The sequence below is a fragment of the Camelus dromedarius genome, chromosome 15, assembly GCF_036321535.1.
Source record: "Camelus dromedarius isolate mCamDro1 chromosome 15, mCamDro1.pat, whole genome shotgun sequence".
In the NCBI taxonomy this organism is placed as follows: domain Eukaryota; kingdom Metazoa; phylum Chordata; class Mammalia; order Artiodactyla; family Camelidae; genus Camelus; species Camelus dromedarius.
The window spans coordinates 53,160,250-53,175,804 of NC_087450.1; the positions used below are offsets into that span (position 1 = coordinate 53,160,250).

A 15,555-nucleotide genomic window follows, 5' to 3' on the forward strand; every position below is an offset into this window, starting at 1 on the left:
ACTCACCTGCCCCCAAATCAGACAGCAAATAAAGCAGAACTGTTTCTAGCATCCAGGATTTAGGACACGCTCTTCCCATCAGATCTCTCTGTCTGTTGACAATAGCAGTTTCAGATTCTTGTCTCTAGAATCAGCCTGGACCTTTCTCTAGATAGACTTGTCCCTCTTGGGTGAAGCCCCAATGCAGGCCAATAGAGTAGTTCAGGGATTTATGAGAAGCTATGGAGAAAATTGGAAAATCTACATAAAGATATACAACAAGATGACACGTTAGTGCTCAAGTCAGAATTTCGGTACCAGAGAGAGAAACCAGCCTGGAACCAGCACACCATGTTTCAAATCCCGCCTCTTCCATTTACTTCCAAATCATCTTTCCTTCCTGGGCCTCAGTTTCTCAAAGGCCCCTTCTGCTCTGAGATCCTTCACAGACCCTGAAATGGCTAAACATATGTTATGAAAGGTAATGTTCCTTTTATTTCTAAAAACAAACAAATGAGTAATAAATTCGTGAAAGGCTGGGTAGAGGTGAAATGTGGAAGTCGGAAACCCAACTGCATTTGCATTTATGTGTAACAACAGAAAAATCACCGTATTTTAAAAAATCTTCCACTTCCTCTCCCATTAACAGATGGGAAACAGTTTGATGGAGTTTCTCAGACGAAGCAGCTGCCATCTGAGCAGTCACACCACATGAGTGACACTAATGAGGCAGGTGAAATATTCAAGAGCCCAAGACTCTCCCCAAGAAATCACTGCATCTCTATTGGGGTCATAGTTGATATGCTTGTGAGTTAGTCCTCAGCTCTAAAAATAGAATCTGCAAATAATAAGCCTCATAATGGTGATGACTATTATTTACAGCTTGCCCCAGCCTCCCAGGCAAGTGTCCTGGGAAGAACAAAAAGACGCTTAGTATAATTAAAACAAAGAAAATGTAAGGTGTTGGCACATGACAAAAGGAAGTGTTTTAACATCAGAAGCTGAGAACAATTTGTTGGATTTGATTAATAATCACTAATGTGGATTTTATTTTAAAATCACACAGCTAGAGAAGCACACGGTAGGAGTTTTGTTTTATTCATACACAAAAAAATCACCTTGAAATTGATTTTCTATTAAAAGGATCCTATAATGTTCTTCCAGGATTGATGACACTTTTAAATTCTACTTTTCCAGAAATAGCTTGAAAGGGCAATTTTTCTAATCCCTGGATTTTGAGGGATTCAGTTTAACTCAGATCAACTCAATAAACATTTAGCATTAAGTGTACATTACATTTCAAGCACTGGGAACACAGATATTTTATTATATATATAAAATATATATACATACATGTACCTATACGTTTATATGAGATGTATGACATATATAATATCTATAACATTCATAAATTCCAGGAGCTCAGGAAGTGATGGGCAGAATTAAAATGCTGTGAGATAAAGCACGTGACTACTGGGCCTGCGTATTCTGAGGATCAGAGTTTGGAAAGTACTTCACTACAAGGTGATATTTCTCCCCCGCCGGAAGAATAACTTGGAGTTCATCCATTTGACAAGGGAGAGTGGGGCATTCCAGGAAGAGGACATAGCAGGAACAAAGGAATAGAGGAATGATATAATTGAGTTAAGAGTAGAAAAGAATGCAGCAGAAAGAACAAAAAAGGACAGATGATTAGTGACTGTATGAGTCCTCCAAAGAATGGAAGGCTTTGTCCTGGGGCGCCCCTGAGGGGTTTGAATAAGGGGACTGCCGTGACCATATAAGTCTCTTAGAAAGGTCACTGGAGCTCCAGGATGGACAGTGGGTTGGATGAGCTGAATGTGAAGGCAGGGGACCAATCAGAATGCTGTCAAAATAACCCAGGCGAGAGCTGATAAGGAAGGGGTTGATCTGGGCAGTGGTTCAAGGGAGGATAAAAAAAAAAAAGGAAGATAAATACGAGTTCTAAATATATCAATGTTCCTGCTAGCATCACTATTCTAAGACGTTTCTCAAGTGATTAAAGAGTCCAAAGGCAAACACAGTAGGAAGAAAACCATTAAAACAGCCATTTATGTAATTGTCACACATAACAGTTACATGCATTTAAACAAAAACATTCATATATTGCTAGCAGGGCTTGTAAGGAAGCTCTGTAGAGTTAGCCATTCTGTTTGGTAGGAAATTTAACATCATCCTAGTACCCAGCTGTGTTTTCAGCTCCTTACATTGGACACAGTCTCTGAGGGCAAGAGAGAGAATCCTGGCCTGTGTCTGAATCAACCTGCCTGCTTGTTCACTGATAAATTTCCTCCAAAGAAACTGTGAAGAAGAGGAAGATCTGGTTGTCCAAGGAATTCAAAGCTTAATCCTAAACCATGAACCATGACACCTGCGTTTTATTTTCATGGCTGTGGCTGAGACTCAGTTGATGATTTGAACAAGTTACAGCAAGCCTTAATTTCCCTGGCTATTAAATGGGTATAGTCAGAAGTGACCCCTACTTACTTGTTGGTGATGCTGCAGACATTAGTTGGCTGTGCCTATAAAGTGCTCTCAGCCTTTGCTCAAAGGCCCTCTTACATGTGTCATTGCTTTGTTGATGGTGATTTTGGAGATGGTGTGAGCTTTGTGGGTGGTGAGGCTGAGTCTCCTAGAAGGGCTGATTCATTTGGTCAAAGGTGCCAGAAGTTGATGCAATCAGCAACTTCCGGATTTACCTGGTCAGCCACAGACTGAGATCAACTGACCTACGAAAAAGTATCAGAGGGTTTGGAGTTCGAAGAGAATGGAAGTCACACATTCTTGCAAATCAGGGAAAGAAAGAGAGGGAAGAGAGAGAGGATGAAAGCAGGAATGAATTTCTGCAAATAATTAAGATCACTTTTTAAGTTTGCTAGCTGGGTTACATCAGGCACTGTGCTAGGTACACATTCGCTATCTGCACATTCATTGTCTCATTCCATCTGGCACACAGTAGGCACTCAATAAATATCAGTTACATAAATAATCCTTTATAGTAACTCCTATTTCCCCTATTTCCCCCATTTTATGTATATGAGAAACAAGGAAGAAGGAAGTCCTGCTCAAAGCCATGCTGCCGTAAGTGGAGGAGAGGAGCCCAGATTTAAACCTGACCTCACTGAAAAACTCCTGCAGGGCCCCTGTCTCTTCTCTGCTGCCAGGTGTCCCCTTTCCTTCCCTACTACCCAGTGAACTTCATCACTTTCAGTTTCTGGACTATGTAATTTTTCTCCATTCTTGACCATCATTTGACTCTATTTTTCCAGAATCTGGAAAATTATTGTCCGCCTCTTCTCTTTGAGGGGAGATGGGTGGATGGTGTTTATAATCTTTTACCCATCTTGGAAGCCAATATCCATATTATCCAGACTTGCCACACATGAGGGATCTACTTCATTCACAATTCTTCTTTACAAGTTCAAAACTAAAATTTTCAAGATACCTCAACCTCACCCAGACTTTTGACATCCCAAGGGATTATATGAGACGTCTTAAGAATAAATAAAATGTATAATTTTGTGACAGGAATAAAAAGATGTGGTAGGCAAAAAAAAAAAGAATGTTCCTTGCATTCAAAAGCAGAACTTTTTCAAGTGACTCACAGGAACCTGATCAGGTCCTTGACATTCATATGGGAGAAGACCTGAGCCATTTTGATGCTTTATTAATATAAGTTTCTAAATGATTGGGAAAATCTCTAAAGAAATGCAAGACTGCATTGAATGCTTCACTAAGTCAACTGGCATTTATTGAGCATCAATAGTTTTATGTATCAGGGGCTCTTTGAGGTGCGGACACTACGACCAATAAGACGGAGCTCCCGGATGCAGAGTTCATAGTCTAGTGGGGAGGAACCCACAGCCTACATTATTTGTAGATTCTGTATTGGTGAATTTGCCTACTTGCCAAAATTTATTTGTAGCCTCAAAATTACTACTCCAGGTGCTTTTGTGTCGTTTGTCAACATGCACCCAGCAGCAGAAACTTGTTACCAACCAGCACGTCCCTAGCTGAGGTCTAATGAGGCAAAGTTCTGCCTTCTTATTTCTGCTGTCATACTGGAAACAAGTGCCCTTTTTGTGGTCAATGTAGTGCCATGCTTTTCATATTTTTGTGCTTTTTGTTGGTGATTTCACCGTCAAAAGCGGCCCCCAGGCACAGTGCTGAAGTGTTGTCTACTGTGGCCAAGAGGGAGAAGGTGGTGCTGTGGCTTATGGACAAAACATGTTAGGCAGGCTTCCTTCTAGCATAAGTTACAGCGCTGTTGACTGTGAGTTCAATGTTAATGAATCAACAATACACATTAAATAAGGTGTTCTGAAGCAGAAACACACATGGAAGATTGATGAATTGATGAAAATGTGATGACCAGAAGCTCACAGAACTCTAATCCTGAATTTCCCCTAGGGGCAATGGTTCAGTATTTGCTAGCTCAGAGTTTGTGGTGACTTCATAGAACATAGTTGCTAGGAGTAACAAAAATCAACTCTATATAAATTGATCAGATCCACATACCCTTGAGAGTGAAATGATAAAGGTATGAATGCAATACTATAAAAAGCACACAAGAAAAAAATAAAACATTTGACTTGGTCTTGGAGAGCTGAAGGAGGCATTTTAGAGTGGTTACTTTTGAACCAGAATTTTAAAAATGAGTAGAAACTCAATGAAGTGCACCAGGATGGAAGATCATTTTAGGCAGAGGAGAACCACGTGCAAAGACGGGGAAGGTCTGAAAGAGCTTGACATGCACAGTGATTTAAAAAGTGATTAATTCAGCTTTCTTAAGCCATAGGCTCCCATTCAGCCACAGGCAAGGGTTTCCAGCCATTACCAAGTTCTTCTACATAATTTGGGCTGTAACTTTTGCAACAAGGAAGTGTGCAGTATGTCAGCCGTGAAAATTGGCTCAATATTCATAATCAAATCTATTATGCTCCCTCTGAAGCCTGAGCCATGTTTCCGTAGAAACCCCTAGTTACATAAAGGAACCCTGGCCTGTAATTGGCAAGAAAATATACCACCTTTGGAAGCCATTCTGGTCATGCCAAAGGGAAAGCACTGTGTAATTCCTGGGGAGCTAAGTGAACTGGGAGGACAATGTAAAGACTCCTTCCCGTGGCCTAACAGGCAGTGAGCCGTGTAGGGATTCAGCCTCCACTCCAAGCCCTCACTGATAAATCAACCCACTAACCACCAAGTCTGCAATGAGCACTTTTTATACACCCGGCATCATTCAAGGCCCTAGGAGGCAACACGCGCGTGCAACACACACACACACACACACACACACTGTTCTTTCTTTCACAGCTTCAAAGAGTTGACATCAGCCCTCATGTCAGCCTTCTAAAATAAGTATTATTTCTTCCATTTTAGAGACGAGAAAACTAAAACTCCAAAGGCTTATGTTTCCTAGGTTCACACAGCTAGTGAGTGGCAGCATCAGAATTTATGCTCAGCTTTGACTCCAGATCAAGTGGGGGTTTTAAGCTATGGCTCAGATAAGGTCCTTGTTCTCAAGAAACTGGCACATGCGATGAGTCAGAGGAATAAGGGGCTCAGATTGTCAATTTTATAGGAATTCAGAGGACAGAAGTGCGAGCGCACAGTCCATCCTCGTCCTGAAGGCATCACTGGCATTGAAACGAGTGGTCTTGGACAGCTGGAGATGGGGGAGGAAGTCATCCTAGGTGTGGATGTATGTATAAACACGAACAAAGGTTCAGAAGTAGAAACGATCTTTCAAAGGAACCAGAGGAGCTCTGCTGAGAAAGGGAAATCTGACTTGTGGAGGGATTTGGAAGGAATGTTCCACCTGTCCTAGAATGGATCTCAGCTGGAGGGAGAGAAGCCCTGGAGGGGAACAGCCCTTGTTGCTTGGGGACGCCCATCATTCACGACTCCATTGCTCATTCAATAAATATTATTGTGGATAGGTTTGTGCCAAGTATTGTTCTCAGCACTGGAGATGCTTCAGAGAATGTGTTTTCAAATGTGAGGGAGCAGAACCTGGTCCTTTGCTGGCAGCATACAGTCCCTGGGTGATGATGTGTTTCCCTCTGATCATTTTCACTACTGCTTCCTTTACTTTTACCACCCCCAGTCCCCAGGCATCCTTGGGCCATCAATCTCTTATTTGAGGCTCCAGTCAAACCCAGTCCCCGGGAGCTCCCAGGATCCAGCGCAGCCTTCTCAGGCTGGTGTTCCTGGTCTCCATCCTCAGCCTCACTTTGTCAAGACCGTCACACACTGATCACACCGGACTCCTTCCCACCAGGGCCTCTCCTTTGTCTCTGCTTCTGGAATGTCCTTGACCCCATGTCCTGCCTAATGAAGTCTAATTCATCCCTCAGGGTTCAGGTTAAAGGAATCTGCTCCTGTTTTCCCCAATCATAATAAACTCCTTCTTGTCTTGGGTCCCCCCACCCCTCTTTTGTGTCCTGTTCCACTTTGTCATAAACTGGGCCGGCAACCAGCCTGTCTACTTCTCAGGTCAGGGACACGTGTCCTGATTCCATCATTCAGCACAGTGCCTGGCACTTTGTCAAAGCTCAAGACATCTCTCAAAAAAAAAAAAAAAAAAAACCACACACACACACACACACACACAGCCAGGATATCCTTGAAATTAGAACAGTTCCATTTAGATTTAATTGAACTAAGATGTTAAAGTTCATTTTAGGAAATGTATATTGTGAATGAAAACCACTGAAATTTGATCTCAACCTACTTGCACCCTCAATGACAGTTTAATTTCACTGTAATCTTTGTTATAATAATCTCTAAACTTGTTATTAGTATTACTGATGGAGTTGAAAGACCATTTCATCTGATTATTGTGTCTTACGAAACAATTATTAAATTCCACACTAATAATTAGAAGGCCTATTATTTCACAGTGGGATAGGCAGTACCATGCAGGTAGCCCTCAATTATGGAAACAGAAGCCGTCTTTAAGTGTGTGGAAGTGAAATTTCGTACATCAAATAGTCTCTTCTCACCAACTGAAGCTGTGTTATTAGAGACAGACAGGTGTAAAGTAAGGAGTCCTCCCGTGGTCTGAAATGACAGTGCTGTGTGGGGTGAATGGCGTCTGCGGGTGATTTGTCCTTACCCTTCCCAGAGCCTGACCAAGTTCAAGGTGGGCAGAATAAGTCAGAAATTTTGGTGTGTATATGCGTGAGGCTGTAGCAAGAAGGATTTTCTAATAGAGCCATCCAAAGATAAAGTGGATCTTCTTTACCAAGATTGATGGCAGGGTTTGTTCCAGACTCAGGCACCTCGACTGACACGGATGGCAAAGGGCAAGCCTTCTTCATTCTGAGCCGAGGGACCCCTACCAATTGGAAGACTATTTCATTCTAACTAGACTGCGCCCTCCTGACCCCTGTCTGAATTCTTGCCAAAACCCAGAGCAGGAGCCATGCTGGGCAGTTTGTGGAAGCTCTTCAGACTGATGGGTGGTCCCAGCCTGGAGGAGGCTAGGATGGCATCGGGTCCTGCATGAGGACCGTGGGGCTCAGAAAGAGGAAGGACTTGGTAAGGTCTCCTGAAGCTTCCTGCACTCCAGGATTGGGACATTATGCTCCCAACCTACACCCTCCTGCAGCAACTGATACAGCCATGGCTAGGCCCACTGTCGGGGTTTAATACAGTTTCATGATGCTCTAGCTGACTGACCAGGAAAGGAAGCCCTAGAAGCCTGGGCCTGAAGGAGGGCCCCCCCAACAGGAGCTCTGACTCACAACCTGTTTGGCACCGCGCAGCCCTCTCTGGTTTCCTGAATCTCTCTCTCAAATGCAAAAAGCCTCCATGGCAGATGTTTTAAAACAATGATCATGACAATGACGCTGTAATCCCCTACTTTCCCTTGCATCATAGAATTTTTCAAAGTGTTTTTGCAGACTTGCTCTTGAAGGTAGTTACGTTTTTCGGACTAAGCACTTGCAAAGACTGTTTCGGTGGTCCCATCAGATAACCGTGGCCCCTGGGCTGGGAATCCGTTAATAGTAAGCGCAGGGCGGAAGGCTGGGTTCCGAATCCAAAGTAATTTGGGAGTGGGGTAGAGGCTGGGGTGATCTGGCTGAATGCAAAGGCACTAAATTGAGGGTGGGTGTGCCTCTAGCGACTGACCAAAGGGCCTTTTTCCCTTCTTTTTTCTTCTTTTTCTTTCTTTTTTTTTTTTTTTTTAAGGGGAATAGTGGATATGGAGGAATTCTGTGTGAAGAAACAGAGGGGCGGATCCAGGCTTCCCCTTGGAGGGAAAGGCAGTGGCCAAGGCCAAGAGAAGGGCAGGGTTACCGTGTGCGGAGGCCAGCACCAGCTCCCGGGCGCAGAAGGGGTCTGGGCGCCGGCGTGGGGACCCGGGCGGGTGACGGCGGGGGCGGGGCTCCCCGGGGCCCGGGGCGGGGCGGCAGCGGCGGGCCGGGCTGGGGGCGGGCCGGGGCGGGGCTCCGGGGCCGACTCGCTGGCTGCGGCGGCCGCGGGAGAGGCGTCCACAGCGGCGGCGGCTGGGGCAGCGGCGGACGGGCGGCCGAACAGGGCGGCGGCGACTCGGGGTAAGCGGGGCGCTGGCGCGACGGGGGCGCGGCGGGGAGCGCGGCCGGCGGCCTGCGGGCAGGCGGGCTCGGGAGGCGCCGGGCCATCCCTGCCATCCTTCCCCGGCTCCCGACGCCCCTGCAGCCTTCGGGGGGTGGGCGAGTGGAAGAGCCGAGGATCCAGTCCCTTCTTCAGCGACCGCCGGCTAGGCTCCCCATTGCCCCTTGTCCCGAGGACAGCCTCCTGATTGTATTCCAGATCACCTCCCTCGCCCCTCAACCACTCAGCCTCCTCCCCCCACCCCCAGCGCCAGGTATCTTCAGCCCCAAAGCCATTCCTCCAGGAGACCCCAAGTCTCTGCTTCCCCGTTCCCACCACAAGAGGCCTGAGCTCCCCACCACTCTTTATAGCTCCAGAGGCAGGGGTGACCCCCACCACCCCACCCCGCCCTCGTGCCTGCACACCTGGACCCTTCTGCTCCCACCTGCCTAGATATGCTTAGCCAGCCAGCAAGCTGCTGTGGCTTGGACCCAGGCCCCCTTGTCATCGCCCTCCCCGCCTTCAGAATCCCAGTCTGAAGAAAGGGACTTGACGGATCCTGAGCTTTGGGAACAATTTGACCCACTTCCGAAAGGGCTGGTCCCAGGCCAGGCTATGTGGTGGAGACACCTGTCTTGCCTGCCAGCTGAAGGATGGAAAGCCTCTGTCAAAATGGACCAGCCGGCCCCTGGGTCCTCCTCCAAGCTGCCCTACTTGCTGACCAGTGTCCTCAGAGACCAGGACCGACAGCTTTGTCATTTAAGACCTACACAGCTATTTGCCGACCCCACCCCCAGATCCCCAGAGTTCCTCCAGTGGCTGGGTTGGGAGTGTAGGGTGCAGCACTGGTGGGGCCACCCTTCTGGGCCTGGCCTCTCATCCCAGGGCCTTGTTTTCTAGCATGCTCCCAGGGGAGCCCAGGACAGAGTACTGGAGCTGGTATTCAGGGCCTTGGCCCCACAGCCTTTTGGCCTTCCTTCCTTTCTCTGCTGGAAACTTTTTCCCCTTTTCACCAGTCACCATCACTCTGGTTGGGCCTGAGCCATCTGCACAGCGCTGAGTCCCCAGGGCACAGAAAGCTGGGCTGGGACCCCGAATGGCTGAGACTTGTGCTGGGCCAGCAGGGTGGCTGCTAGCCAGGTTGGGCTGGGCATCTGGGCCTGGGGGCCAGAGCTTTAGGATGAGTCGTTCGCTGGCCTTCATTGCTCTCCGAAGGGGGTCCAAGGGCTCTCTTTGCTGTGAAGAGAGGAGGCAGAGCAGGGGCTGTTTTTCCTGCGTGCTTCTGACTGTCTTGTGTTGCTATGGTGACAGTTTTGCCTCTCTTCCTCCTTCTGACTCTTCTGGGAGCTGGTTTTTATTGGTCTGTTGTCCTGTCTTTTATGGCTCTAATTTCTCCTTTCTATTTGCTCTGAAATAAACAGTCATAAACATGGGCGCTGGGCCCAGGCTGGGGCTTGTGGAACTGCACCTCTTCCTGGCCTTGGGCTCCTATGAGGGGCAAATAGGGGAAAAATGTGGGGGCTGACCTGCCCACACTCCCTCCTGCCCCGCAGCTGTGGGAGGGGGACAGTGGCATCACAGTCTTGGGCACACCGTGGGTAACACATGGCCTTAGTGCTAATAATAGACCCAAGTGTGATGGAGAAGCTCACGATGTTATTTCCTTTCATCTCACTGCAACCCTGTAGGGTCGGGGCTGTCCCCACTTTGCAGACGACAAAACTAAGCTCAGAGTGAGCTATTTCCCTGAGGTCACTCTGGTTTTAGCATATGGTTGGCACTGAGTTTTTGTTGAATGAATGGAAAAATGATGGAGCAGGTGTGCAAACGCCCAGCTCGCTGACTGTTTACCCTGCGGGCTTCTGGGTCCCGCTCCCAGGACAGCAGAGCCCGCTACTCGCATGTTCTGTGAAGTGTTCTCCAGTTTCCCGACTGGACTCCCGCGGAGGCCAGCTGCCAGAGAGCTGCCTGCCAGGTCCTTCATGCACCCTTGCCCCCAGCTGTTGGGGACTCAAGTTGGGAGGGGAGTCGAGCCACTTGTGACTTCCTGTTTCTGCTCAGCACCCAGAAGCCGTTCAATTTGCTTTTACTCTCAGGGCCTGGATGCAGGCAGGGGGTTGGGGGCGCTGAGCGCCCAGGAGACCTTGCCGAGCCAGTCCTGGGTGAGGAGTTCAGAGCTTCCAGGGCCCTGGGTCACCGACTGTCATCTGTCAGGGACACTCCAGAGAAGCTGCCCCCTCTTCCCTTTTATTTTTCCCTTCACTTCACACTCTCTTTCCCCGCCCTCCCCTTCCTCCCTTTGCATTGCTTCTGCTCTCAGCCTGTTAATGATAAGCTGGAAAAGCATTATGGTTGCATGAAAAGACCAGGGAGTCAACAGCCTCATTGTCAGATGCTGGCCCTGGCAAGTCAGTTCACTCCTATGGGCCTCAGTTTCGGTCTGTAAAATGGGGTTGATAGCATCTGCCCTAAGGGCCACATTTGCTTGTTTTTGTAGGATGGAACGGAGTAGCTTACAGACGGTGCTTTGCAAAGTTGAAAGTCTGAGGGGCACATAGAGCCCTCCTCCTGTTGGGAGGTCTGGGTATTCAAGAGAGCCCCAAACCGCTGCCCAGAGATTGAGAACTGATTCAGGAGTAATTAAGCTGTCAAATCTCCAGACTTGGTACTGACTCAATCCATTTCTTTATTTATGTACCTTGTGTTAACTGAGCATCTAATCTGTACCAAATACAGTTTGGGGAACAGGGGCTTTAAAAAAAAAAAAGAACACTATTCCAGTTCTCAAAGGATGTAGTCTGGTGGTAAAGACAGACATGAAAAGAGGCCCCTAGAATGCCATCGGAGAGGTGGTGAGGTAAAGGAAAAGGCGAGGTGATGTGGCATCCAGAGGTGGGGATTTGACTAGGGGCCCCCATTAGGGCTGAATCAGGCAGGATGTGCTTTGTGGCTGAAATAATGTTGTCCTACCACTGCCCACCTGGGAAGCATCGGGGTGAGGCTGCCGAGCTGAGCCCCTGGCTCAGCGCTGGTGAGCAGGGTCAGGAGAGGGGCACACGGCAGGGAGCCGGTCCTGCCTTCCTTGCTGAGTTTTGACTCATCCACTCATAGTAGCCTCTGGCTCCTGTTTCATCTTGTTCAGAATCCTTTCTCAAGGATAGGGCAGCATGGTGATTGGAAAGACACTGGATTTTGGAGTCAGCCATGAGTTCTAGGTGTGATCCTGAAAGAATATGTAACGTCTCTGAGCCTCGGTTCTTGCATCTGTAAAATGGCAATAATGAGACTTGCCTTCTAGGAAGTAAACGATCTCTTGTATTTATAGGACCTGGCATGGTCCCTCCCTCACAATAGACGTGCTGTTATTTAGTTATATTGATTAGAGAAGAGTTCTCAGTTACCAGGCCTCTGGGTCCTCTTAGAACCATTGGACTAATTCTGGTCTTCTGAGATCTATCCATTATCTGAGAAAGTTAAAAACTGCCCTTCCTCAGGCTCCGCACACTGCACACTGCTGGTTAATCGCTGAGTTATCTCTCAGCAGATAAACTGTGCTCTCCACCATAGCAAGACTGCAAATCACCAACACTTTGATTTCCTCAAAGGGGAACAAATTTCAAATGCCAACAAACACCCTGAGTTTCAAAAACATGTTACTATCTGTGAGAATGTACTTTAATTTGATACAGTCTCACTTGTTTATTTCTACTTTTGGTGTCAAATCCCCAAAACATCATTGCCAAGACCAACATCCAGGAGATTACCGCCTATGTCTTCTTCTAGAAGTTGTATGATTTTAAGTCTTATGTTCAAGTCTTTAATCCATTTTGAGTTACTTCTGTGCATGGTGTAAGAGAGTGATCCAGTTTCATTTTTTTTGCATGTGACTCTTGTTTTCCCAACGCCATTTATTGAAGAGACCATCCTTTCCCCGTTGTATATTCTTGGCTCCTCTGTCTGACAACACTTTAAAATGACTGCTCCAAATTTTTTTTAATCCTGGGGATGTTTAGCTTCCTTTTATTTTTTTTAAGTTGCCATATATATGTACCGACATTTTCTCCAATCGTCACTGCAACTCTGTGACATTAGTATTTCCGTCCCCTTTTGACAGTTAAGGAAACCGGGAAGGGTCAGGTCGTTTGCACAGAGGCCGGCAGCTAGTAAGGGGTAGGGCCAGAATTTAAAACGAGTCCTCCTTGCTCTTCGTGCCAGAGTACACAGTCTCGTCATTTCCTTGGCTGGCATGTCAGTGACCTAAAATAATTGTGTTTGGGGAATGTGAGCAGATTTTACTGGATGTGGAACTGGTCAAGGCTATAACTCAGGCTCATAGTAAATATTTAGAGACTTTATTAGGTTTTTGCTCTCAGCACAGCATTAACGAGGCTTTCTGAAGTTGGCTAAGGCTTCATTCCTAGAAGTGATGGACAGGAGTTTGGCGTGTCCGAGTGAAAAGAAAATGTTTGATGATGCTCAAAGTGGCTTCCTTTGCACAAGGAAGGGTTCCTGGTTTGTTGCTGAAATAAATTGAACTGGTTTTATAACTGAATGTATGAACGGAAAGCATGACAGATGCCTCCCAGCAATATAGGGACGGAAGCAAGAAGGTCAGAAGATGTGAGCTGGTGGCTCTTCAAATGCAGGAGTGGATGGGACTCAGTGGGTCAGTATAACTCATGTCTAAGCAGATGGAGGTAGAAAAGCAATCACAGAATTGCTCGCTCCCAGCCTTCCTTGGGTAATTTCGAAGCCTTATTTCCCTGGTTTGGGAACCCAATGAATCCAAGAGCTAAAAACTGTGCCTTTTTTTTGCCAGCAGTGTGCTTACCCGGTCCAGCTTAGCTCTGCAGATGGATCTGTTTCTATCTGCAATCATCTCAGGGCCTGAGTCTGGTGTCTGCTTATTTAATGACTTCATTTTCTAATAAAAATTCTATATGGCATAGATAATTAGATCTTTAAAATGAGACTGGGGAAATGGAATGCCCCCAAAGGGTTGAACTGCAGTTTTATGATGGAACAAGCATAAATATGCGCTCATTCATTCATTCACTTAACTCATGTGTACCGGGCAGGTTCTTGCCCTGTGCCGTTCTAGACAGAACACAGTGAGGTGACCCTGCCCGCCGGTAGCTGTCACTCCCACCAAGGCAGGGGACCGTGGAGAGTGTCATAGAGCAGCGTGCGAGGTTGTGGAGGTGGGGGTGGGAAATGTAATTGTTTCAACCCTTATTGCAACACAATCTTTCTGGGTGTTGTCTGTGGCGCACCGGAATCACACCTGACACGGGGCAGGGAGAGGAAGCCTGGAAGCCTGGATGGCAAACGACTCGGCTCTGCCCTCAGCTCTGCTCCTTGCTGCCTGGGTGGGGCAGGAGGAGCAGGTCTCTGTACAGGGTCCCCTCCATGTCCCCAGTTTCAGTTGCCCACAGTCAACCTTGGTCTGAAAATATTAAATGGAAAACTCCCCAAATAAACAACTCATACGTTTTAAATTGTGTGCCGTTCGGAGTTGCGTGATGAAATCTAGCCCCTTCCTGCTCCGTCCCACCTGGGATGTGAATCTTCCCTGTGTGCAGCATATCCCACCCCACTTAGTCACTCAGCACACATCTCTGGTATCAGATAGACTATGGCGATGTTGCATTGCTTGTGTTCAGGGAACCCTTATTTTACTCAGTAGTGGCACCAATGCCCAAGAGTAGTGATGCTGGCAATTCAGATCTGCCAAAGAGAAGCCATAAAGCGCTTTCTTTCAGTGGAAAGATGTAAGTTCTCAACCTAACAAAGAAATTAAAAAAAAAAAATCTTTGCTGAGGCTGGTAGGATCTATGGTAAGAACAAATCTTCTATCCATGAAACTGTGAGGGAGAAAGAAATTCCTGCCCATTTGCCGTCATACCTCAAACTGCGAAAGTCACGGCCACAGTGCATGACGTGTTCAGTTAAGAAGGAAAAGGCATTAAATTTGTACAATGACCTACTTTGAGAGAGACCACATTCACATAACTTTAATTACAGTTCCAACTTTTGTTATAATTGTTCTGTTGTATTATTAGTTGTTGTCAATCTCTTACTATGACTAATTTATAAATTAAACCTTATCTTGGGCACGTGCGGATAGGGAAGACCGTGGTATATGTAAGATTCAGTACCATTTACAGTTTCCACCGGCATCTCCCCTAAGGATTAGAGGAGACGCTGTACTTCACTTTCACTGTTGGTAAAATGGGAGGGTTGGGTTCGGTGACTTAGAAGGGCGTGTCCACGTCTGCCTGATGATGCTAATAAACCCTTGGGCTTCTGTCCCCAAGTGACGGGTGAAGGAGCAGAGCCTGGCAGCCGTAGTCAGCAGGGTTTCAGAGACAGAGCTGGGATGGGGAGAACCAGGCATGTTTGCAAAAAACAGAAGCCATGCTCTCCCCCGAGCAAGGGAGCCAAGTCTGACTGAACATCCCGATAAATGGTTGAACGTCAAGGCTGACGGCAAAAGAGACAGAAGGGAGGCAGGAGCTCAGCGGAGCGGGAGGGGCCGTCACCAGCTCACTCCCACGTCCCAGGGTCTCCACCAACTGGGACGCGGAGGGCTGACCTCACAGATGCTCGGCGACTGCAGTATGCGCTTCTGTTTTAAGTTAATATCCTTTAAAGAAAATCATTTGGTTTGATGATTTCCGGGTTTTAGAATAAATTAAAGTGCATGATCATTTTAGGGTCATGAGGAACGAGAGCAGACGCACGACTACCTCAGCACACCGTCAACCTCTCTCATTCCCACTGGCAGCGAAACTCAGGCTCTTCCGGTAGCAGTGACGGGGCTGGATCCCAGGCACTGGAGTAGACAGGCAGAGGAGACCTGGGGTCTCACCCTGCGCTGCCCACCCAGGGCGGCCTGGGATCTGACAATTTATCTTATCTCTCTGAGTCTTGTGTTTCCCTCTATGAAACATGGGCAGCAGCAGTATCTCCTGA

The 15,555-nt window shown here is 47.2% G+C and overlaps 1 protein-coding gene across 1 annotated transcript in view; it reads left to right on the plus strand.

Annotated features, from left to right (window-relative positions):
- Positions 1–8,507: 8,507 nt before the first annotated feature.
- The window catches only part of CYRIA (CYFIP related Rac1 interactor A), a 96,708-nt gene continuing 89,660 nt past the window's right edge, over positions 8,508–15,555 (plus strand). Inside the window, exon 1 of the mRNA XM_031466606.2 lies at positions 8,508–8,561. The gene's annotated coding sequence lies outside the window, so the exon portion shown is untranslated. The remainder of the gene's footprint in view (positions 8,562–15,555) is intronic.